The sequence below is a fragment of the Schistocerca piceifrons genome, chromosome X, assembly GCF_021461385.2.
Source record: "Schistocerca piceifrons isolate TAMUIC-IGC-003096 chromosome X, iqSchPice1.1, whole genome shotgun sequence".
NCBI classification, from domain to species: Eukaryota; Metazoa; Arthropoda; class Insecta; order Orthoptera; family Acrididae; genus Schistocerca; species Schistocerca piceifrons.
The window spans coordinates 701,864,807-701,892,102 of NC_060149.1; positions in this window are offsets into that span (position 1 = coordinate 701,864,807).

The following is a 27,296-nucleotide window of genomic DNA, read 5'->3' on the forward strand; positions in this document are numbered from 1 at the left end:
GGGCTGTGGGTCTGCTACTGCTGCACCAGGGGCAGGGTGGTACTGGCGTCACCCTGCTTCCGCTATGCTGGGGACGTTAGCTAGACAGTCCCGGACGAATTGATGCAGACGTTGAGGCGTCCGCCATGGTACCACTAGGCTGCGGACGGTAGCCTGACGATCCTGCACGAGTTGAGGCAGATGTTCAGTAATACTGAATCGTCCAGTAATTCTGAAACACATGCATCACAACAGTCCGTAAGAATCGTATCATATTTAGACAGATACTTGCTAAAAGCCAAAGCTCGGCCCTGTCAGCAGGTGATGAAATTTCAAGGTGGGCTCTGACCTCTTTAATGCGTTTGCAGAATCGAAATCGAGAATTTCCGTCCGCTATCCAAAGAATGCGTCAACCTATGTTGGCAACTGCAGAGCAGCAGGCTAAATCTAACGAGTGGGCACTGCAAATCACTCATCAAAGAGATGAGACGATCGGGGAAGCGTTGGTGCAAGAGAGTGATTGACGTTCCTGCTGTGTGAGCCTACTCGCCGTCCTGTTGAAATCAGACAACGCCTACATTCATGTCTTCAAGTTCAGGCAAAAAAATCTTCAGTTTTGTAGTTATGACGCTCAGAAGTGGCTGTAACTGACTTATAATTCTCTTCAAAACAAAATGGGTCAATAACGTCAATTTTATATAACACACACCAGGGGCTGCTCACCAAGTTCTTGGGGGCTCGTGCCACTCCATTACAACATGTTTTATTTATTCACTCATTCAGATAAATGAAAATGTAACCTCTCACTGAAGAGTACATGAGCGTCATGAGGCAGGTTTTCGTTCAAGGCTTCGCATGAAATGTTTCGCGAAATAAAATCGCATGGATTAAGCGTGTGCACCACTGTCACTTTGTAAGAAACAAATTAGCCTGGATTAAATGTGTGCACCACTGCCAGTTTGTATGAATGAAATTTAACGTCTTCATGAAGAGTTCGCCTGACTAATCAAGAACTGCAAGAGCAGCTGCTTGTTTCATGCAGATCGCTTGAGGAAATTCAAAATCGCCGGTCTTACTTTCTCTCAGTGATTGTTGATGGTTTTGGTTTCTTTCTCTGCACACTACCAGTATCCATAAACGTGTGCACCTATATAACACTCGATTTTAAATCAGAAACACGACTTGCAGAATCGATATTAAACTGTTATATGAATACATGATGGGTTGCGACGACTGAACGGCCATAGGAAAAATAAGTCGCCACAGCAAACGCGTCCTCCTCTCTCATCCCCTGCAAGATCGCTGCTAAAATAACCTTATAAAACATTAAGTCCCGCTCTTTCGCATGCACTCAATCCCACAATAGAAAGCGCAATGGTCGCAGCGTGGCGCACGTTTCAAATAAGGGAGTCCCGCGCCGCACCCTGTACAATACTGAAACATAACTAAAAACCCTTTAATAATGACATAAATCCTATACTCCTGTACCCTAACATTATAATGCAGTACACGTTGTAGAACAAACAACTACCGAAATTGATATAAGCAGTGTTCGTTCATCGTATAACATTACGAAAATTTGTACAGTAATTGCAGCATCACTTGGAAGCGCCAAAAATTGCTCAGAAGATCTCTTCATGATTTATACAGGGTGGCCCACTTAAACGTTTCATCGCAAATATGTCTGGAACAACAATAGACATTGAAAAACGACCTTCTCGGGTATGAATGTGAGGCAGGGGCGCATGAAAGTAAATTCCAAAAAGTAAGCCAACATTATTTCCAAGACAAACTTTTTTTAATGGATGCACCGTATCATTTGTTACTCAATCAATAACGTGAAAAATCACAGAAATAATGGCGTTGGTTGCATCGCACCACGTGAATTACAGCCTGAGAAATTGCAAAAGGGAGTTGACGCTTGAAAGAAACGAAACACGCGTCTATTGCACATCCCGAGATACAAACGTGAGCTCCACGTTGCCCGTAATAGCTATGTGACTGACGTACTACGATGCGACAAACGCTCTACCTATTGCTATTTACTGGAAACAATGAAATTTCCAGTCACACACAATGAAAAATAAGAAAAAGGTTTACTCTTTGGTGCTTTATTGAGCTTTACTGTAGTACCAGAATGGATATAACGATAATCATAGGTCAGAGAAAACATAGTTGATGACTGACCAAGGATCTAATGCAGGTGTAAGTGCAAGTTTTACGTAGTTGTACATCAATTACATGATGCTAAATGATACATACAGGATATATCACTGGGCATTTTTGATGATTACCTTAGAATTGAAGTTTTTAATATGTTGAAACAGTTACACAAATGTACAGAACCTACAAAACAAAAATAGCTATCCTTAGAAATTCACAAAATTTATGCCGGTATGCAATCACATTTCTCACAGCTGAAAAGCTACAACGTACGTTCGAAGATATCGCCATTTACATGGCAACGTCGCTGTGCACGCTCCTGCACTGATCGACTTACTGCTGTCAGAGTTTCTGTTGTTATCGCGGCACGTGCACAGGTACTATGGGCATTCAGGTTGCCCATTGTTGTTTGAAATTTGTGATATACTACATTTTTCACATGTACCCAGGCAAAAATTTCGTGACGATGAGGTCCGGCAGCCCGCTGGAAATCTCGGAACAGGACTGTGCCGTCCTTTCCTGAGATTTAGGAATTATTGATTTTGTACTGTGACCGGTACTGTTTCATAGTGTGTACGTAGATAAATAACACACGCAGGATGAAAACTGTTGAGTACATCTCAATGTTCGTCGCAGGAAATCCAATTATTTCTTTAGGCCCTAATGACAAAAAACGTTCAAATGTGTGTGAATGCCTAAGGGATCAAAATGCTGAGGTCATCGGCCCATAGACTTACACACTACCTAAACTAACTTATGCTAAGAACAACATGTACCCCCACGCCGGAGGGAGGACTCGAACCTCCGGCGGGAGGGGTCGCGCAATTCGTGCATGGCGCCTCAAATCGCGCGGTCATTCCCGGCGGCCACTCATGATAAGAGTGAAAGTAAGATTACGTACGGCAATTGCATCGCGATTACGAGCGACGTGCTATTCACACTCGCATCTCGGGATGCGCACTAGCGGCGCGTTTCGTTTATTTCGAGCGTCAACTTCGCTTTGCAATTTCTCGTGGTGTATTTGGCGTATTGCATTGCAACTAACGTCATTCTCCGCGTAATTTTTCACCTTATTGATTGCGTGAGAATTAATATGGTGTGTCCATTTAAAGAAACTCATTTTGTGTTGAAGATATTACTGGCTTACGTCTTAGAATGTCTCATAGTAGCTGGCCGCGGTGGCCAGTCGGTTCTAGGCACTTCAGTCCGGAACCACGCGGCTGCTACGATCGGAGGTTTGAATCCTGCCTCGTGCATGGATGTGTGTGACGTCCTTAGGTTAGTTGGGTTTAAGTATTTCTAAGTTTAGGGGACTGATGACCTGAGCTGTTAAGTCCCATAGTGCTTAGAGCCATCTGAACCATCTGTCTCATAGTATTTATTTTCACAAGCCTCTTCCTTTCATTCATATCAACGAAAGTCGTTCTTCCATATCTGTTTGCGCTGAAACGTTTAAGTGGGCCACGCTGTGTATAATAAAGTTAATAGTGTGTCAATTGCAGCTAAATCCTGCATGAATATTCATTAGTGGTTATCCTCAGTGACGTACCATTTGTTACATGTGTCGTTTAGTCATTTATTCTTTTGGTGTTGTGCATCTGCTTGTTTTCTTTTTGCCGGCCGGTGTGGCCGAGCGGTTCTAGGCGCTCCAGTCTGGAACCGCATGACCGCTATGGGCTACGGTCGCAGCTTCGAATCCTGTCTTGGGCATGGATGTCTGTGGTGTCCTTAGGTTAGTTAGATTTAAGTAGTTCTAAGTTCTAGGGAACTGATGACCTCAGATGTTAAGTCCCATAGTGCTCAGAGCCATTTGAACCACTTTTTTTTATTTTTTTTTCATAATTTCACATGTTGTTTTCACAAGGAATATTAAGTTATTATAGCACAATAAATCACAGCAAACTGTAAGAAATTCCGATACTTAACCATTTTATATCTGATTATAGGTAATCATTGCCGCATATTCGGGCTGGGTTAGCACTTGGACAGTTGACCATCCGGTCTGCCAAGCACTGCTGGCAAGCGGGGGGCAGACAGATCTAGTGAGACAAACTGAGGAGCTAATTGATACTTGATTGAGAAGTAGCGGCTTCGATCTCGGAAAGTGACATACGGGCGGGAGAGCGATGTGCTGACCATTTTCTCCTCCATATCCGCATCCAGTGACGTTATGGGTTGAGGATAACACGGAGGCCGGTCGGTACCGTTGGGCCTTCATTGTCTGTTTGGAAGGAGTTTAGTTTCGTTTTTATTGCCCCATATGTTGGCTTTGTTGTCGTCTTACAGAAAAATTGCAACATTGTAAAATTAGTATAGTATGTTTGGACCCTTCTCCTTTGTGATGGTCTGAACTCAGCTATTGATGCTTTCAATGAGGTTTCTGAATGTCTGCAGAGGAATGACAGTAAATTCTTCCTCATGACCCGAAATCAGAGAAGGTGTTGTTGTTGGAGGTTGGGGTCTGGCACGAAGTCGGCGTTTTAACTTATTCCAAAAGTGTACCATAGGGTTCAGTTCATGACTCTGATCAGGCCTATAGTTTTCAGGAATCTTACTGTCAACAAAACATTGCCTCACCGTTGAGGACAACTTTCTACAATTTTGTTGAAACATGGGGCAATTTCATACAGTTTTGTTGTAATATGGAGCAGCTTGCTAAAGTTTTGCTGTTATTTGTGACAAATTGCTACAGTTTCAATTCAGCTTACAGCTTGCGGGGCAATGATACGGAAGTCTTATTATATAGCCAAATTAGACCTTAACAACAAATTTACCTGCCTGCCTAGCATATTATTTCTATCCACAAGTGCTTAGACAAGAATGTAGTATTGGGCACTTAATTTCAGAGTTAACATTCATGTTTTTGTCACAAATTTTGATGAATATGCATGTGTGTTTGTGGTGTGTGTGTGTGTGTGTGTGTGTGTGTGTGTGTGTGTGTGTGTGTGTGTTGCGAGCCCGCGCGCGTGCGCAAGTGGAGATACTTGATAAGAATACTGCATTTTTTATGATCCTGGTGAATTTTTAAAGACATTTTAGATGTGTAAAGAACATTGTGCCACATAACAAGCACTATAGAGCAGTGGAAAATGATGAATGCTTGCTTCGCTATGACACTGTGTTGTTGTTGGCTGTTTCGTTTTAATGCTACAGTGATATTGTCTGGAGAGGAAATGGGGAAGGTGTTGGGAAGGGTGGATTTGGAGTGTGTGAATGGCATGTAACATAATAGATGAGGAAGGTATGGTTTTTAATGCGGTAGATAAGGAGGGCGTGGCTGCCGGCATCATGGACTTTTAAATTTCTTCTGATCACCAGATACTGCAGCAGCACACCATCGGCGCCAACTGGCAGTGGAACTTGGACTATGGACCAAAGAGTTGGTAGCCATGTACTCCTGCACAGTACTATCACTTTTAGAGCCAGAACAAGGTTTGTTGACATCACATGAATTTACCACCTCCAGCTATGTCTTACATCGCCGGCCGCTGTGGCCGAGTGGCTCTAGGCACTGCTGCTACAGTTGCAGGTTGGAATCCTGCCTCGGGCACGGATGTGTGTGATGTCCTTAGATTAGTTAGGTTGAAGTAATTCTAAGTCTAGGGGACTGATGACCTCAGATGTTAAGTCCCATAATGCTTAGAGCCATTTATGTCTTTCATTTTTGTTCAAATATGGCAGCTATGTCCAATAACAGATTCAGCAGTTTCTATCGTTATACAGTAATAATTCCCTACAAAGAGCACACTTTCCTCACATTATAGCTATAAAGAATGGAAAATATGGAAGATAATTAGGACTAATTGTATCGCCTAATACGTGGTCATAGGAGCACAGTGTCCGATCGGACAAGGCAAGGGGAAGAAGCTGGATTTGTCTTTTCCGAGAAGAAGATCCCCGGTTTTGTCTTAATCGATGCAAAGAAAGAATGAAAAATTTTGATCCAGACGGATAAACGGATGTCTGGACTCCACGTCTCTTGAATGAGAAGCCAGGGCCTGGACCACTGCATATCTGTTCTCTGTTAACAGTTGGTATTGAAACGGAAAATTTCTATATATCAAGTGCCACAAGTGACATATAAAGCAAGACATTTGTGCTTTCTAGCAATCTGCTGTTCAATGCTAGAGTGCTCACATCAACTCCCACATCTCTCGTTATCTTGATGCCCAACTCCATTAGAGAAATGGAAGAAAAGTTTTGTAGAAATTTACCAGCAAGAAAGATCTCACTCACGCCTTGATATACCTTTACAATTTTTACACTTCGTTCGCTGTCTCATTGACTGTTCCTTGATGTCTCAGGATGTGTCCTATTTGTTTATTCCTGCTTTTGGTCAAACCTACCATAAAAACCTTTCTCCTCGATTTCATTCGGTGCCCTATGAATTAAACTTATCTTCAATAACCTTCTGTAATATTGCACTTCGAAAGATAATATTCTCTTATTTTATGTACCGATTAATTTCCACGTTTCACTTCCACATAAAGCTACACTCTGGACAAATTCTTTCGGAAAAGACTTCTCATAACTGAAATTTGTATTTCATGTAAACATATTTTCTTTCTCTCGGTAAGGCTTTTCGTATTATTGAGAGCCTAAATTTTAGAGCGTATTTACTTTTACCATCGTCAGTTATTTGATTGTCTAAATACAAAAACTGCACTCCTGCATTGAGTGTCTAATTCCCTCATAATTCCGCCAGGATCCCCCAGTAGTCTCCTTCGACTTTTATTACTTCAGTCTGCCTTAAGTACAAGTTCTAGGTAACATTCCACTCACTGTTTTTTTATAGTTCATAACTTCATAGTTTCCAGTAAAAATTTTCGAAGGTATTATCTACAATTTGTAGATTTTTCTTCCTTGACATATCTTCTAAGATATGTCGTGGGGTAAGTATTATCCATTGTGTCTCTACAATTTTCTGGAATGCAAGCCGGTCGCCGGTCTTCTCCAAGCTTCTGCAAGTCACTCCATTCTTTCTTAGACAATCCTTGTTACCATACTGCAACAATGAGAACCATTAGTTAATAAACTAATGGTTTATCGTATGTCCCCACTGCACTTGAGATTGTTGCACTGTTCTTGATCTCTAAATTTATTTCATCCCTCTATTCTATTCCACTTACCAGATGGAATGATTTGGCTACGGTTGGTTGGTTCTTTCAAGGAAATTAAGAGTTCTCAGGGAATATCATCTACTTCATGTATCTTGCTCCGACGAATGTTTCTCTGCACACTGCCAGATTCTTTTCACAGTATCGCATCGGCCATCTCACTTTCAACTGTTTTTCATCCTGTTCTATAACACTGTCTTCAAGATTCCCAAATTTACAAAGTTTTTTAAATATTCCTTTCACCTTTCAGCCTTCTCTCCCGTGTTTAGTACTGTCTAATCAGCTGAGGTGTTGATGTCCATAGGGCTGTTTCTCTTTTCTCTAATAGTGTCTTTGTCTTTCCGTGTACCTTAACAGTTCCCGCTTTGCCAACTTGTACTTTCTGTCAACCAAGACGTTTAGATGCCCTTATTCCCTGGCAAATGACATCGTATGGCTCTGAAGCTAGACTCAATAAGCACCCATATACGAGCTGAACCAGAACTCTACCGACAAACTTTCAGATGTTGTCCCTGGATACCTTCCGAATATTGTGATATACGTTACCCACGGTCCCCGAGGGCTTGTTAATAATGTAATTATAGTTTATTCGGTTTAATACTGCAGTCACACTTGTTTATTTGGAAATACCTCCACAACAGTGAAAATCATGTAACATGCAATAACCAACACACACTTATGCAACAACCCTCAGACGAAACAGGTACACTTATATCACAGTGTGTTCAGTCTTTGCTGTCAGTGTACAGTACAGCACGTAAAAAACGCCGAACTGTTCCCTTAAAGGTGTTCTGGATTTCGATTGCCATTATCACGGCAGAATGTACAACGACAAACCATCGACTCTCTTACAGGCTCAGGAGTTCCAGGAGTTCGACGTACTACTTCCGAAGTTACGATAATGCTAACAGTCAGACCCATGCGATTACTGACCGGAGTCTCCTAAACTAGTCTCTTCACTTGTCCCAAAAGAAAAAGTCCATTGCTGTCATGTCTAGTGACCGAGTTGGCCATGGAACTGGACCACCGCAGACATTCATTGTTGTCCAAATAGAACATCAGTGTGGTTCCAAATGCATAGTGCAAGGTGAGTGAATGGAACACACTTATTTCCAAAAACGATATACAAAAATACCATAGAAATTTGTATTTTTGTGCATTATTTTCAGTACAATACAGATACAAAGCTAACTGAAACAATAAACAAAACGAAATGCTATAACACCGTAGTTAGTCTCCGAAGATCTCAAGTCCCTTATAATAAATTGGTCAGAAGGCACCAATCGCTGAACAACCCCTAGAAGTTTATCGGTGTTCTGGTTCACCCTGTACGCTGATTAACACAGTATAAACCTATACAGAAACACCATAAACGCAGTAGCCACAAAAGTTCTGTAAAACTGTCCATAAAATAATCAAAAATAAAGAAAAACGCGAAAGTACTGAGGACAGACATAATTATGAAGCAAACGCATGTTATCGCTTTCGATACAGTATGCCGCCTTGTCACTGACAGAGAGTTAAATTAAGGTGAATGATTAAAACAGTAAATTAGGAGGAAGCGAGACCGAGTGAGAAACTGAATAAAATTGGCATTGGCAGATATGAAGAGATTATCTGGCCATTTGCAAATTTGCTACAGCTGGATGCCAGATTTGGTGACAGACGTCATATAGTCGCAATTGTTGTAGGTGCGTGGATGTAATTAAAATACTGCGAACTGATAGAAGTGATTTCACAGCTTCAGTCAACGTAATCGTGCCTATAATGTGCTGATTCTCTATCTACATGATCACCCAGCAATTCACACATAATAATTGGGCAAAAATCGTCCGCATAAATTCTTTCAAGGAGGGGCAAGTCCCTAACGGAGCCAACAGAATTGCAGTGGCAACATTAGATTAAATCTACGAGACGAGCACTCTCTTCCCCTGTTCCCTTTCCCTGCAGACCTCTCCCCTCCTATCCAAGACACTTTCTTGGAAATAGACCAGTCCGAGAGCAACTAGGCAACACATACGTATTTCGCTCTCTTTATCACAATCCAGCATTTTCCTACAATATGAAATGAAGCAGCCACTCAGTATGAATCCGAGATATGACATGTTCTAATAATTCAGTCTCTGTACCACACAAACACCATTTTCTTCTCATGGAGAAATCTCTGTACGCCACTTGGTACCAAAAACGTGCAAGTCTGATCTCAGATGTGTGCATGACAGTTCAGCCATTCCAACAAAAGTAATGTGTCACTCCAAACGAAATAAAATTGGTTTGTATTATTTGTCAAAATGTGTAAAGATTTGTACTGGAAGAGCACAAAACACACGTGACTCACTTATTGTTTACTGTGTTTGTCCTAAAGAAAATATCCAGCAACCTTATGGCGATTTCTTCTTTAGCAACCCAGTCCACACGCCTGCCCTGTTAGAGATCGGACAATGTATCTCGACTGAGAAAGATGTAGTAGAACCAGTTGCACTATCCTTGTCTACAAGGTGCAACATATATTTTCTGTTTCAGGATTACTGAGCTACTAACTGAAAGGTAGTCTGTGAATGAAAACTTAAAGTCTGTGCTAGGCTTTAGTTACAGGTTCGACATTCGCATGCAATCAGACTCAGTCGTAATATCCAGCTTACGGCATTCAATCTGACCTGTTACCGAAAAGACTACGAAGAGGACTGTCTGTCACGGAATGTTCGCTCAAATATTCCACACCTCGGTCAATTTGAACGTTCACTTCTGCATGCCAACAGGTACAATACGCCACGTGGATCTTAGATCAAAAGTCACAGTTTACATATAAATATCGCATTTTTGGGTGTTCGTCTTTCTCATACATTCGTGTTCACTTTGCGACACTCCCTGATCAAGTTTGACTCATTATTCCGTAAAATTATTATTTCTAATCATTACTCCTTAAACAAGCGTATGTACATGATGATGGCAGAGCTCCGAGCTTAACGGCCTTTACGAGTAATTTATTAAATGAACAAATTTAGAACATCTACAAATATCAAAACTATTCCCGCTTTAAATAACTTAATTACCATAAAATGTTTCTTGCTTCCTCAGCCGGTCATTATGGCCGAGCGGTTCTAGGCGCTTCAGCCCGGAACCTCCCTGCTGCTACGGTCGCATGTCCGAATCCTGCCTCGGGCATGGATGTGTGTGATGTCCTTAGATTAGTTAGGTTTAAGTAGTTCTAAGTCTAGGGGACTGATGATCTCAGATGTTAAGTCCCATAGTGCTTAGAGCCATTTCAAACACTTCTTTTTTCCTTCTTAAATACCATATACTGGCGAATTGCACTTTACAAATTTCCTCTGACAGTCTGATTCACTCTCTTTAGACAACCATAAACTGCCGAATTGCACTTACATGGATGAAATACAAAAAACGTTTTCCATATAAAGATCGATAAGTATATTTAACGTTCTTGAAATCTGTATAATCAACTTCTGTAATAACTCATAATTTTGCAAAATATCCCACCATCATTAACACATTTTGAAAAATGAATTTTTTCTTATAACATAAATGAAAGAACTTTAAAGTCACTTGCACACCTGTGTAGTAAAGCTGGGTTCTGAAATGCCGTTTTTTGGAAAATAAGCTGTACACAATGTGCTATCGGATTATTTTGAACATACCTAACTAAAATATCAAATGGTTCAAATCGCTCTGAGCACTATGAGACTCAGCTTCTGAGGTCCTCAGTCCTCTAGAACTTAGAACTAACTAAACCTAACTAACCTAAGGACATCAGACACATCCATGCCCGAGGCATGGATGTGTGTGCCTGCGAACGTTGCGGTGGCGCGGTTCCAGACTGTAGCGCCTAGAACCGATCGGCCAACACGAACGGCAAGTAAAGTATCTAAACATTCATTAATATCCTAATTTTGTATGTTACTTAAAATGTTTGATGTCTTAAAATGTTATTTTACGTTTTACCTTCACTGTTCCTTTTTATCATTCCATGTACGTGTATTTTGTTAAATGAAAAAAAGTGGGTAACGCACTATTATGATAGAAAATAATTACAATAATGACAATGCTGCTAATGTCGGTGCTGGACTCTCCTAAACTCCAATAACGATAATCTGTAAGGAAATATTGAAAACAGCGATCTTTCTACACCATGCACATAAAATGAACAAAATTTCGTCACGTAATATACCCGACGGAGAAGCGAATATAAAAAAAAAAAGATTCACCAAAATTTAAAACATTCACTGCTGGTCCTCTAATATCGTGAATTGTATCAAGCATATTTCAGTACGTTGTTAAGCCTTGGCAGCTTATTTTCCAAAAATTGTATTTCAAACACCAGCTTCATTACACAGAGATGTATGTGGCTTGAAAGCTTCTTAAATTTATTTTGTAACAAAAGTTTTCATTTTTCAGAATGAAGTTGTTACAAAAGTTGATTATACTGGTTTCAAGAACATTGATTATAGATGTCCACTTTGCATGGAAAACTTTTTTTGTACATCATCCCTTCTGTTACGTACCAACACTATATCTGACAACTGGCTGCAGAATTTCGTAATTGCGAGAGCTCGTCACTTTGTGTTCCGTGCGGGAGTGTCAACAAGTGCGACACGAAACGACAGCGTTTTATCACGTTGGCAGGTCAGGAGGAAAGCAGGACGTCAGCGCTTTGAGTGAACTGGGTAGCTAATATCAGCAGGAGCTTTCTAAAGCAATACGACTGAGAAGTATCACGTCACCTTCTTATGTGAAGTAAGAAGCCGCGTCGCTAACGTAAGAAGGCGTACTGAATATTGTTACGGACCAGTCTGCTGGTGTAACAAATGTGTTAAGCAAATAATGTGTGATATGAATTGCTGATACATTCGTATTAGGAAAGCCTATGTGGTCACTACAAGTGGCGTTCGGTCAACACCAGTCGATATTTCACACTATAAATACTCGAGCATTTGAGTTCAGGAGGTTGGTCAGAAGAATCGATGACGTACAGAACGCGCGTACTCGATTCCCTGACATAGTATTAACGCTGGGTGTAAGTCTGTTGTAGGTGTCCTGCTCGTACTCAACACCACCAACAGCCGTCGGAGAGACGTCTTCCTCTCCGTAAGCACCAGTCACGAATCCGGTGCTATTGACAGCTCGAACGCAGATGGGAAGGCCTAGGGGTCTTCCGTGTCTACTTGGGCCAGGACACCAGCATGCCTGACACTTCAGCGGAGCCGCGGGGCTTACCTGCGCGGCTCCCTTCTCGAACACACGACAACCGTCATCGCGGTTCAGAGAACAGATATCAGCCACAGTTACGGGAGGAGATTGAGGAGGACGTCCTAGGCCGGCGTCTGTAAGCCACATACGCACGCGCCACCTTCGTTGAGTGCGGGGGGTGGAGACGCAGCATCCAATTCCCCAGTAGCTGCTAGGCGCTCGCAGCGCACCCGGACAAGCAGCGGCAGAGGCCCACCGTAGAATCGCTAAGTAGAGATGTATTTGCAAAAATTAATGGTTAAAAGTCACTCCTTTTTTCCTGCGCCTACCGGCGTACACAGGTTACAACCACATCCTCTTCCCGGAGGAACCGGCAAGTGACGAACTGGGAGAGTGCCTCCTGACACACCATCCATCTGCTACGCCTTGCAATACTCACCACCTGCACTTCGAAGATATTCCCTCTACACATGAAATGTTAAAATAACTTCTGGGGTGTGTCTTACCCCTTAAAAGTAAAACTGGGCACAAACAAAAAGAATACAAAAAATGGTTCAAGTGGCTCTGAGCACTATGGGACTTAACTTCTGAGGTCATCAGTCCCCTAGAACTTAGAACTACTTAAACCTAACTAACCTAAGGACATCACACACATCCATGCCCGAGGCAAGATTCGAACCTGCGACCGTAGTGGTGGCGCGGTTCCAGACTGTAGCGCCTAGAACCGATCGGACACCCCGGCCAGCAAAAAGAATACATATTGGACTACTTTTGCCCTCTTTATACACCGGTCAAGTTTCATCTACATCGTTTATTGGCAATTTGGGGCGTTCTCTCGTCAGTTAATAAAGCTAATACACTACTGGCCATTAAAATTGCTACACCAAGAAGAAATGCAGATGATAAACGGGTATTCATTGGACTAGTATATTATACTAGAACTGACATGTGATTACATTTTCACGCAATTTGGATGCATAGATCCTGAGAAATCAGTGCCCAGAACTACCACTTCTGGCCGTAATAACGGCAATGATACGCCTGGGCATTGAGTCAAATAGAGCTTGGATGGCGTGTACAAGTACAGCTGCCCACGCAGCTTCAACACGATGCCACAGTTCGTCAAGAGTAGTGACTGGCGTATTGACGAGCCACCATTGCTCGATCACCATTGACCAGACGTTTTCAATTGGTGAGAGATCTGGAGAATGTGCTGGCCAGGGCAGCAGTCGAACATTTTCTGTATCCAGAAAGGCCGGTACAGGGCCTGCCACATGGGGTCGAGCATTATCCTGCTGATATGTAGGGTTTCGCAGGGATCGAATGAAGGGTAGAGCCACGAATCAAATGGTTCAAATGGTTCTGAGCACTATGGGACTTAACTTCTAAGGTCATCAGTCCCCTAGAACTTAAAACTAATTAAACCTAACTAACCTAAGGACATCACACACATCCATGCCCGAGGCAGGATTCGAACCTGTGACAGTAGCGGTCGCGTGGTTCCAGACTGTAGCGCCTAGTACCGCTCCTCCAGCCCGGTCGGCAGCCACGGATCGAAATACATCTGAAATGTAACGTCCACTGTTCAAAGTGCCGTAATGCGAACAAGAGGTGTCCGAGACGTGTAACCAATGGCACTCCATACCATCACGCCGCGTGGTACGCCAGTATGGCGATGACGAATACACGCTTCCAATGTGCGTTCACCGGGATGTCGCCAAACACGGATGCGACCATCATGATGCTGTAAACGGTACCTGTATTCATCCGAAAAAATTACGTTTTTCCATTCGTGCACCCAGTTTCGTCGTTGAGTACCCAATCGCAGGCGCTTCTGTCTGTGATTCAGCGTCAAGGGTAACCGCAGCTATGGTCTCCGAGCTGATAGACCATGCTGCTGCAAACGTCGTCGAACTGTTCGTTCAGATGGTTGTTGTCTTGCAGATGTCCCCTTCTGTTTACTCAGGGATCGAGACGTGGCTCCACGATCCGTTACAGCCATGCGGATAAGATGCCTGTCATCTCGACTGATAGTGATATGAGGCCGTTGGGATCCTGCACGGCGCTCCGTATTACCCTCCTGAACCCACCGATTTCATATTCTGCTAACAGTCATTGGATCTCGACCCACGCGAGCAGCATTGTCGCGATACGATAAACCTCAATCGTGATAGGATACAATCCAACCTTTATCAAAGTCCGAAACTTGATGGTACGCATTTCTCCTCCTTACACGAGGCATCACAACAACGTTTCACCAGGCAACGCCGGTCAACTGATGTTTGTTCATGAGAAATCGGTTAGAAACTTTCCTCATTTAGATACGTTATAGTCGTCGCCATCGTCGCCAACCTAGTGTGAATGCTCTGAAAAAGCTAATCACTTGCATATCACAGCATCTTCATCCTGTCGGTTAAATTTTGCGTCTGTAGCACGTCATCTTCGTGGTGTAGCAATTTTAATGGCCAGTAGTGTAACATTCATTTATTATGTTACTCCGCATTTCCACCTTCATTCACAGTACTAACGAAACATACTGAATCGACGATAATAACTAGAAGACGTAATATTGGCAGAAGATATAAGTTTGTTTCCAAAGTACACTGGTTTAACTATGTATGATTTAAGATGCTCCACAACCGGAACTACAAAGAACCACTGCTGGAAGAGCGCACATCTGCCATGCTAGAATCATGACTCATCTATGAATCTGTCTGGTTTCTACTGTCCGACTTACATATGCACGATACAAGACGCTACACCTCACACTCCCTATAATACAAAAAATTTTAATAGTTTCCCAAAAGCAAACTTAGTAAACAAAAATATATAATTGTTACTTAGAACTTGGCGGCTCTAATACTAATCAAGCCAACTGTTTTACAAAAGCGTATTTTTCTCTGACGTTCTTTACAAAATCATAAAACACAAAACTTCTTTTCCAAAAGAAAGAATTTACTACTCTTTTAAGATTACTTCAAATTAATCATCACTTCATTTCAGTTTCATCACTTTAAATCATTTCTAGACATTTCGCTTTATAGTGCGTCTACTTAAATTTGTATTTTGTAGGTCCATCCCATTCGGCACTGTTTGGTGTCCCTATGCACTTTGAAAAATTTTTCGCTCATCGTCATGGCACTTTATTTGTGTGGGGTCTGTTGCACTCCACCTCCACTTACAATATAGTCCAGCCTTCAGTTACATCGCGACTTCCTTGAAACAGTTTTTCTAAGATTATTATTGTATACAATATCTTCCTGAAAGGTAAATATTAATACATATTCCTTTCTTAAAATTATTGTATTTTTCTTTACATAGTGAACCTTAAATTTAACTGCTTAAACAGTTTTACTGAATAGTCTCCATAAAAGTAATTTAACAGAGAATTTCCGCTAATTACATTATATGAATTCGAAATTGCGAATACGGATAACCATAAGCTGTAGAACGGAATGACGACAGTGAAAATATGTGCTGGACAGGGACTTGAGCCTGGATTTCCCGCTTATCGCGAGCGATCGCCTTACAATTTGGCTATTCGTGCACGGCTAACGTCCACATCCAATGTCTCACATGTACGGGAATATACATAATGAATGTACGAATACAGGTTGTAGGGGTATGGTTGATGACATACGAAGTTCGGGTCTGACTGGGAGAGGTGCACGACTAGCCGCCGGCACGGTTCTACATCTATCTACATTGATACTCCGCAAGCCACCCAACGGTGTGTGGCGGTGTTCGGTAAGAGAGATTAGCTGTCCTCTGTAATAAAACAAACTGAGTGAACGCAAAACCTGACTGGGTGTCATCGAACGTCCGCGCCGAACAAATTCAACGAACAATATAGAACACAATGAGATTTTTAAAAAATCGTATGGCGAACGCCCGCGATATGCGGGTAATCCAGGTTCGAGGCCCTTGTGGCACAAATTTTTTCTGTCGTCATTCCATTCTACGGCTGATGTTTATCCATATTCTAAACTGTGGATATATGTAATATATTTCATAATGGCTGTAGTCGCCACAGTGCCTGTTCCTTTGGCCATGCATGCATATCCAAAGGTACTTTGCATCGTAATTCAGAATAGCACAGGCACTGCAACACATTTCCCCTGATTCTCTCAAGTGGCACAATGTTAAACCACGAGGGTTGGAACTTACATAGTGGCAACTATTTATTCACAACCGATACAAAGGAGTTACATGTTTGCACCGGTTATTGCCCTCCAAAGTAGTCATCAGCGTTGTGTAGAACCCGATGCCAGCGATGTCGAAGGCGTAGTATACCGTTAGCAGAGCCTGTTCTGTTGATGGTGCGAATGGAGCGGTCTACTGCCTGTCGAATCTCTGGAACAGTTCTGAAGCGAATGCGACGAAGTAGTTCCTTCATCTTCGGAATCTAATCAAAGCCACAAGGACTTAAGTCCGGGGAATATGGTGGATGGTACAGTATTTCCCAGTCCCATCGATTGAACAGAGTAGCCACAGCTTGGGCTGTATGCTCCCGCGCATTGTCGCGCAAAATGATGGATGGGCTGCGCAGAATGTGTCGACGCTTCTTTCGCAAAGCTGTCCGTAGGTGATGCTCTAAAAACGAACAGTAATACTGTGCATTGACGATCTACCGTGGAGGAACGTAATGCTTTAGAATAACATCATCACAGTCGTACACGAGAATCACCATAACTTCCACCATACTGGGGCTCTGACGCACTTTCGACTTTCACGGGGACCCATACTGACGCCATTCGTTGGACTGGCGTTTCACCTTTGGCTCGTACGATATGGCCCATGTCTCATCCATTGTTACGATACGGTGTAAGAAGGCCTCTCCTCCGCGCTCATAGCGCTCCCAGTGTGACTGGGCAGTGTCGTAACGCGTCCATTTCTGCATTTCCGTCAAGTCATGCGGAACCCATCGTGATGCAATTTTTCGCATGCTCAGATGTCCCTTCAGAATGTGAAGCACAGTCGTATGCGCTAATCCGGTTTTGTGGGCAAGCTCACGAATCGTATGGCGTCGATCACTGTCCACTAACGCGGCAACAGCATGCACTTCTTCTTCCGAGACGCAAGGATTACCTGCCCGATTTACATCTGCCACAGTTTGCCGACCTTCGTTGAAGGCTTTTACCCATTGTGCCACTTTTCTGTACGGCAATGCCGATTCCCCGCACGCCTCTTGAAGACCTTATGACACTGTCGTGCTGTACGACCTCTGGCACATTCAATCATCATCCAACTCCGTTGGTCCTGTTTCGAAAACATAATGACACCGTTACGTTAGACAGCTCGCCCACAAGTGACCGTGTTTCTCTTGATTATGTGCATCCCGGTGACGTGGGACGGGCGAGTCCATTCGCTCGGACGTAAGGTAGGTATGTCAACAACCTGTGCTATCAATGACAATAGTAGATTCCATTGCATAGTGTCTCCACAGCAGTGTTGCCACTATTCAAGTCCCAACCTACATATTTAAAATAATAGTACTCTTCAAAGAGAGAACCAGTCAGTTCCACTAGCAAAATAGATTGCTAGTGAAAACATTTTCTAGATATACTTAACTGATTCAGTAAATTTTATTGAAATAGTTCGACGCATTTACTTTACACTGCTTTGCAAATTCTTTCAAAAATATTAAAATGAACACAAATCATTGTTTTACAAAACTTACAACATAACATAGTTAGTACTGTTTTTACCAGTTTCTCTTCACAGTATATATGCAGTCCCATATTTTGTAGGTAGGCCCCAACGCCTCTCAAAATTTGACAATAAAAACATTGACCTAACACAGGACAATCAAAATATCATGAAATTTTTTACAGAAATTCCTCATATTACTCTTGCCGTCACTTAACCTCTTTTACACTTTGTGATTAGTGAGATCAAGATTAATAGACCCATTCCATATTCCCACTAAAGTTCTGTAACCATAGTACTCAGTTTATTTCAACAGTCAAGGCCGGGAATTTTTTGTCACTAATCCAAAACCTATTAATCATTTTTCTTCACGTCAATATCTTTCCTCAACAAGTCAGCTTATTTCGTTACTATTATCTACGTACCAGTTAGTTTAATGTTTAACCACATCAGGTAAGCTTGACTTTAATGTTCCACAAAGTACTGTCTACTTTTCAACTCAACAACACACCTCTGTACTAATAGTCATATCATCCCATCTTTAATTTCCTCGTTCTAATCGTTTCACTTACATTTTACCTCTGGTAATCTTCACACCACCGCTTCAATATCTTCTATTTATTTTTCAGCACGTATCACCTTTTTATGCTACAAGTCACCTTATTTCACCATTAATTACTTATAAACCACAGACATTGTTTAAACTCTTCAATATTAATTAATATCTTTTTTTTTCTTTCTCTCTCTCTAAATACCTTTTACGTCTTCAATAGCTAACTTCAACATGACGACACGCCCTGGTAATTCTAACTTTCTATCAACAGCAAATAAGGCTAAAGATGGTAGATAACGTTCAGAAAGGCAGAAGAGGAAGACTGATAATACGAAAGGAAAAATAAATAATCCCGCCAATAACTCGAGTATCATACCTGGCGGCCTTCAGTTACCTAGCATTGCGGGGAGTGCTATGCCCTTTGAGATATTTACTCTCAACTCGCATCTAATACATTCAAATCCTATATCTATAACTGTGCTTTATTACGGCTCGTTTCTAATTCCTCAGGATACATCTCTATTTCTTCACGACAGTCATTATAATCGTCCATGTCTTCCTTTATCTTCCAAAACCTTACAGGAATATTGCCACTTTCGTCATTTGTCGGTTTCGTTTACTTGGGAAATGGTATAGTAATATTTCTTTCTTTTCTTTCCAAAATCACAGAAATTTCATTAAAATCCTTTGTATTTGTTAAAGAAGTCTACCCCGGTCAAACCGGAAATTGTCAGTGAGTTGTGATAAACTGTGTACCTTTTACTTTTATAGGCAAGATAACTTCGTATTTAACAGGCTTCTTTACTTTTCCAGTGACTACAGTTATTTGGATCGCCATTACAGGAATTGTTACCAATTCCATCTTATTAGGTAAAGCACCTAACCGTTTCTGACTATGAACACTAAGATCACTGCCATTGTCAGCGAAACACAAAACCTTCCCTGTGCCTAGAGATTTCACACACAATTTTAATATTCCACTCACAAATCGCCTTTTCAGCATTTGTCAATCTGTCGACTAATGGCAGAGCAAAACACTTCTCCACGTCACCTCCTCTCCTTCCACAGTAATTAATTATTTTTTTTTACTAACTGTCCATATTCAATATCATCTTCACCCAACCTTAAATTCTCGCTAACTGACTGACAACCATTATGCACATCGCCTGCCAGCACATTTCTCATTACTACACATAAATCTACATTCATTAATTTCAATATTTCCTTCAGTCTTTCCTCACCTAACTCCTGTAATCCTCGTTGTCTGTGTTTTTCCCTTTTTCATGACAAGATTCGTCATGAATTTCGCTGTAACATTTTTCTGTGTATCAAATGCTTCGTCATTTTTCCTTAAACCGTTAATCATGTTGTCTCAGGAGCAGTTTTCACTTCGTACTTTCCTACCGAAAACCTCTTCTGCATCACCATTAAATATGCATATCCTGACTTCATTAATCACGTTTGATTCAGTTGTATAACACATGTCATTACTTTGAACTTGTTACTGTATACAAAAGGGCATGGCTAGCGGGTTGAAATTACTGTTACACATTCTGCACATTCACTTCACGGACGGGATCTAGTTTCCTGCATTCTGTGATTATTGTTCATTTCCCACTCTTAATGCCGTTTGCTGTCTTCTACGAAAATGATAATCGTCGCGACTTGGATAACGCGATCTATACACAAGTCCTTGTTCTCTGTTATTGGTTGTTTGCCGTAGCACGACGTCAGCCTCTATCAGCTCTCCCACTACCATTATTCCGCAACACACCCATTTCTGTTTACATTTACGTTCTGACAATTAACCACATTACTTTGGGACCTAAAGTTCCGACTAGTTTTCTGTTCCTTTTGCAGCAATTTTTCGATCCTTTCTATATAACTAATAAACTTGTTAAAATCGTCTCTATGATCACCAATAATTTTATTACGTCAATTCATAGGTAATTTCCCGTGTAAACCCATTTTACTCTGCTCAAACTCCAATCTATTTGTCAAGTATATTAGATTAGTAACCCACTTTCACACAAATCTTTTTACGTTTTTCTTCCTGGAATTAAAAGTTCCACCTGCCCAGAAACTATTTTGCAACTCCATTTGTTTCTCTTTATCCCTTTATTTTTCAAACATGCTTCCTTAAACTTTTGTAAAATTTCATACTGCTCAGTAGTCACATCATATGTTCTAGCTTATCTCAAGCATTTCAACGTAATAAAACCAATTTTTACCGATCAGTCCACAAAGCAGGCAAAATTTTCAAAATCATTCCAAAATTCTTTGGGTTTTCATTTTCAGACGGATAAAACCGTAAAAGCTGTCTATTTGTGATATACGCCACTTCAGATGGTTCAACAAATAACACTCTACACTGTTAGTGCCCATTCTTATGTTAGGTTCTACTTTAGACAAATAGTTGTCATGCTCATGGAATTTAGTTTCCACATTCTCAACCTAGTTAGTCAGCTGACCTGTATTAGATTCCACCGCTTCCACGCCATCAGACACAGCCTTAACGAACCTCAAACATTTTTCACTTTCAGCATTAATTTTACTGTCGAAAGCTTTGTGATCATTTTCACAAACAAATTCTACAGCCTCAACTTCCTGTTCAGTTTTATGCACATCCTCTTTAGCTAGTTCTACTGTTTTCTCGCTGCAAATAGCTACCTTTTTCACAATCTCTGATAAGTGACGTGTGATGCTTTCGGAGCATTTCCTATAACATTTCTCAGATTGAGATATTCTTTCGTCATCTTTAGTGTCAAACAAATGGAAAATCTCTGTCCCATATTTTTTTTAACTCAACGGCCTGGTTCTCCAGTTTCATAATAATTTCAGGTTTACACTTTTTAAGCTCCACATCTAAAATGCTAATACTACCAGATTCCAAAAAAATTGTTCAAGTGGCTCTGAGCACTATGGGACATAACTGCTGAGGTCATCAGTCCCCTAGACTACTTAAACCTAACTAACCTCAGGACATCACACACATCCATGTCCGAGCCAGGATTCGAACCTGCGACCGTAGCGGTCGCTCGGTTCCAGACTGTAGCGCCTAGAACCGCTCGGCCACACCGGCCGGCTACCAGATTCCAGTTCAAGTTTCTTATCAGGATTAACCGCTCATTGTTTAAGCTCACTAGACTACCGTTCAATCTTCTTACGAAGATTGTTAATCTGTTGTTTGAGTACATTAGTCTAACTTTTGTTTGGTTCCATTAAATTTTTGATCACCCCCATTAAATTGGTTTTCTCAGTACCTGTCAGTACAGCAAACATTTCCTGCATACTTCCTAAACTACCGTCTTTACACGCGACTTCCTGTTTTCTACTTTCAGCATGCATCACACCAAATCTGGCATCTGGTCCCACACTCTCCTGGTCATTTACATTAAATGGACTAACATCGAACAAATGAGTATCACTGAAATCATACAACTGATTACTGCCAAAATTTAAGCTCCCAATTGCTATCATGACAGTACGGAGGTACATCATCAACAGAAACATCATTATTTAATGAATCATCTTCTTGTTTTTGGTCAGGAGTGGTTCTCGGACTGGAACTACCATTAAACTGAATCTCGTCATTCCCTCTCATAATTACAGAACCATCATTGTCTCCCGTCCTTGCAAGTCTCTTCACGCAAGCATAAAATATATAAAATACGTTTAAATTATCTCCAGTTTAATGCTGTGGTCGTGGCGTGTCGTCTCTGCCGGCCCAATCTTCACCTTCAGTCATTTCTGTTTCAGGACTCACGTTTCATGCATACTTCGCCGTCAGCGCTACTCTGCTGCACCGGCTTCTAACTCCATCTTTCGCTATCTTCTCCAATTCTATACTGCGTCTTCTGCCGTTTTGATGATGATGATGACAATCCAGCTTTCGTCGCATTTCATCTTCTTTTTCAATTTCCCATACATGGTGTCATTCGGTCACTTCCTTGTAGTGCTACGTTACTTTTTTTTTGTTGTGCATGAGCCGGCCGGGGTGGCCGAGCGGTTCTAGGCGCTACAGTCTGGAATCGTGTGACCGCTACGGTCGCAGGTTCGAATGCTGCCTCAGGCATGGGTGTGTGTGATGTCCTTAGGTTAGTTAGGTTTGAGTAGTTCTAAGTTCTAGGGGACTGATGACCTCAGAAGTTAAGTCCCATAGTGCTCAGAGCCATTTTTGTTGTGCATGATTTCATAAACAATGGTAAGGAGAGGTGTGTTACAGAGTGGTGGGGCAACTGTCGTCGTAGGAAAGCTGGACAGTATCAGAAACGATCAGCGAACAAATTAACGCAGTAAAGATAAGATTTACTTAACTTGTATTTCTCCAAGTGTACGAAGATTCGTTACAAATAATGCAGCAAGAATTAGAGTCTAGATAATATAATAGCAACAAAGAAGAAGGTCTTAACTAAAGCATGAATGATGATGTGGGAGCCGCTAATATGGTGTTTGCATAGAGTCACGTAGCGGAGAAGCTCCAAGTGCAACAAGTGGCTATCTGGCTGCCGCCAGTCGTCCTATATCGCGGCGGCACGGGGCGTGGTAACAGGCCGCTGGAAGTGTCTCAATGGTCGTACACCATTGGGTTCGATGTACCCAACACAACTGCTGTGAGCGTCTGACGGAAATCTGTAGTTCCGTTGCCAACTTTCAGACACCAATAGAGTAGTACCGATACGTGATACTACACTTTCAAAAGTGTCTCCTATCGTGGTTTTGAACTATTACAATTTTACCACTCCTGGACAGAATGCACCAAGAACAGCGGAGTGGTTGATATGTAAAATCTACAGGAAACATCCACCCACCTTGTGTTGCCTAGTCTTCACACATGTCAAGTTAGAGAATGACATATGTATCTCGACTGGAAAAACTGTAGTAGAACCAGTTACACAATCCGTATCTACAGGGTGCAACTAATATTCTGTGTTTCAGGATTACTTAGCTGTCAACTGAAAGGCAGTCTGTGAATGAAAATTTAGATATACTGCTACTTCCTTTATACAAAACACCGCCAAGTCCCTGCTGGGCTTCAGTTATAGTTTCGACATTCACACGCAATCAGTCTCAGTCGTAATAGTCAACTTACGGCATTTCATTTAACCCTTTACAAAAAGATTATAAAACGTATTGTCTGGACAGAAGGTTCTCTCTTGTATTGCACAACTCGATCCCTTTTCTCCGTTCAGTTCCAGGACCCGACTTGTACAATAGCCACGTGGATTTTAGTTAGTTCAAAAGTTACAGTTCACATATAAAAATCGGAATTTCGCATGTTCATCTCTCTCACGTGTTCGCGTTCACTTTGCGACACTCTACGGTCAAGTTTTACTCATTACTTCGCAAAATTATTACATCTAATCAGAGCTTCTTATACAAGCATCTGTACATGATCATGGCTGAGCTCCAAACTTTATTGTCTTTACGAGCAATTTATTAAATCAATAAATTTAGAACATACACAGATATCAAAATAAATCCCTCTTTAAACAACTTAATTATCGTAACATGTTTCTTGTTTCCGCAATACCTTGTCAGATCCATGCTCAGTACAACCAAAGTTCTCACGTTAGTGTATACTCAGTTAATAAACGTAATAATATTCATTTATTTCATTACTGCCGGCCGGAGTAGCCGAGCGGTTCTAGGCGCTTCAGTCGGGAACCGCGCGACCGCTACGGTCGCAGGTTCGAATCCTGCCTCGGGCATGGATGTGTGTGTTGTCCTTAGGTTAGTTAGGTTTAAGTAGTTCTAAGTTCTAGGGGACTGATGACCTGAGATGTTAAGTCCCATAGTGCTCAGAGCTATTTGAACCATTTTTTAAATTACTTCGGATTCCCACCTCAATTCGCACTACTAACTAAACTTAAATCAGTATTAAATACAAGGAGACGTAATATTCACGGAAGATACAGGTCTGTTTCCAAAATATACTGGTTGAACTGCGTACGGCTTAAGTCATGAGACGTCTACACATTTCGGCCACAGCCGAAGCTACTTAGAACTGCTGCTGGATCAGAGTACAGATTTGTCATGCTGGAACCATGACCCATGTATGAATCTGCTACGACCGATTCATACAGGTGCGATGCAAGACAGTGCACCTCAATTGGAAGCTCAAATTAAATGCCGCAATATTATTTCCACGTCTCACACACGAACATACCGGCATTCACGATCTCCAGTACACATTATAAGGAAACAACTGCAGTCAGCGGATGAAAGATTTACTGCAGTACTATAATTCCCAGGAGTAGTAATGTCTGTGGATAAGGTTCCAGACAGAGTTCCATCTCTGTACCGCGCAAGAAACTTTTCCGTCTAAGCAGCAAATGGAACTTTGTCTTTGAACCAAAATTAAAACTGCACTTTAAACAAAGCAAAAAAGTACTGTATTATTTGCCAAACCACTTAAACGTTTTTCTGTAACCGTACAAAACACAAATGGCTGAGATATTGGCACTACTGGTGTAACTTGACGTATAAGGCATACGTCGGGCCAATATCTGACTGCGGTTTCATCTTTGTGCCCACTGGTACAACGCACAAGGGGGCATCAGAATTAGTGTCACGATATTATATCCACGTCTCTCACACTAACACACCGTGACTCATTATCTCCAAGACTTGAGTAAATTTAGTTGTGGTGTACACTGCATATTTTCCTAATACTCCAGTATAATTACAATGAGCATCAGATACGATGCATAAGGACATTATGCAGGGAAGTGGAAAACCGTGTGCTACCTGATACTTTGTTTTAGTATATAAGCTTATTTCTTCTTCATTATCTTCATCAGTACATGTCCTGATGTTGTTGTAAATGGACAAATGTCAACTTTGAGTAAACCATGATTGCTTTCTGTAGGTGTTGGTTAAAACATTATTTTCAGCAACGTTTTAAAGTTATTCGATAATTTGCTGTTTCATCTAGCTTGCAATACGTTTTTTACTACCTGACACTTGTAGAAATGCAAGTTGGACAGATAGTTGTTTACCCAATTAGATCGACATGATGACATTCAATTTGCTTCAGTCAACCACTGACAGAACAATATATCCAACGTCATATAAAATCACCGTTTTGTCCACAAAAACACCGCCGACTTTTCCCCATATAATAGTGGTATTTGCGTAAAGAGCTTTATGTTTTTCACAAACAAATAGCCTTTATACGTAGTATTCCATCGGTTTTAAACTTTGCATATGGGTTTTCTGTTTTAGGAACGCACTGCACAGTCTGTGGTATTCAGATACAACGTAAACATCGTTTTTAAGCAGACTCAGATGGGAAATGTGGTTCATAAACAGGTTTTTTATATCTCCTCTTGCGCAGTAAATGTCTTTGGACCATTACTTTCTGCAAGCAGTCCAACAAATGGTCTCTTACCATGGTATTAACAGTAAATCTTGATTCTTGTATTTCCCAGTCGTATCCAGATTTTTCCATATAATGTGTTTAAGGGGCTCCAGGAACCCTTGTCTTTCCAATCTTAAAATAGCGCTTATAAATTACATGTTTTCTTAGAAAGTATTTGAGCTAGGAAATTGAAATTTCTACTGGTTATTTATTGGAGTATTGGCTATAACTAAACACAGGTATTTTTAAAATTTTGAATTCAGTTGTTACAGATTAATTTTTGCTATTGTAATGAAAATTCACTATTTTTATACCATTTTTGTTCATAAGTTCAACAATATTCACGTTAAGGCAATGTTAAGTTACGCAGAGGGGATTGTGCAACATTTCCCGATAATTTGAAGCAAATTAGTTTCGTAGACCCTGAGAAAACATGTAATTTTATAAAAAAATAAAACTTTCGGGAATGGCTCGACGGTATTTGAATTACCATTTTCATTCATTCCAGGTCCATAGGATGGATTATCTTCATCTTCTGCAAACTCCTCCTCCAGCTTCTTCTTTGTCCTCCTGCTGTTTACTCTTGCTTGTATTTCTAGCCTATTTACAAAAATGGTTCAAATGGCTCTGAGCACTATGGGACTCAACTGCTGATGTCATTAGTCCCCTAGAACTTAGAACTAGTTAAACCTAACTAACCTAAGGACATCACAAACGTCCATGCCCGAGGCAGGATTCGAACCTGCGACCGTAGCGGTCTTGCGGTTCCAGACTGCAGCGCCTTTAACCGCACGGCCACTTCGGCCGGCGCCTATTTACAGCCCTGTCAGCAATCCGAAGACGTTCCTTGTCTAAAGCAAGCGTTGTTTGTACTGTAACAGTTCTGATACTAACTGTAACACTTCTGTCACTAAATGTAACTGGGTTTTCTCTTTTGATGCTGTCATTTGTCAGGATGAGCATTCTAAAGCATTCTGCCAGGGTGAAAATATTAAATAAATTAACTTTTCTCTCTTAACAACATGTGGGCAGGGTGGGTTCTTCCTTGGCTCGGGTATGAGGTCGAATGAAACATCATTTTTACATAAGATAACTTTTATTGAAGATTTGTAAAACTGTATCTTACTGAATGTTCTGGTTCGGAGAGCGGCAGCTGTGTCGTTTGTGAAGTCTTCTGCTGCGGCAGCGGCGGCGGCGGCGTCTGGTTACGCGTAGCGGTGTGTATCTCGTGTCGCCGTCTCGCCCAGCTGACTGGAGACGCGCAGCG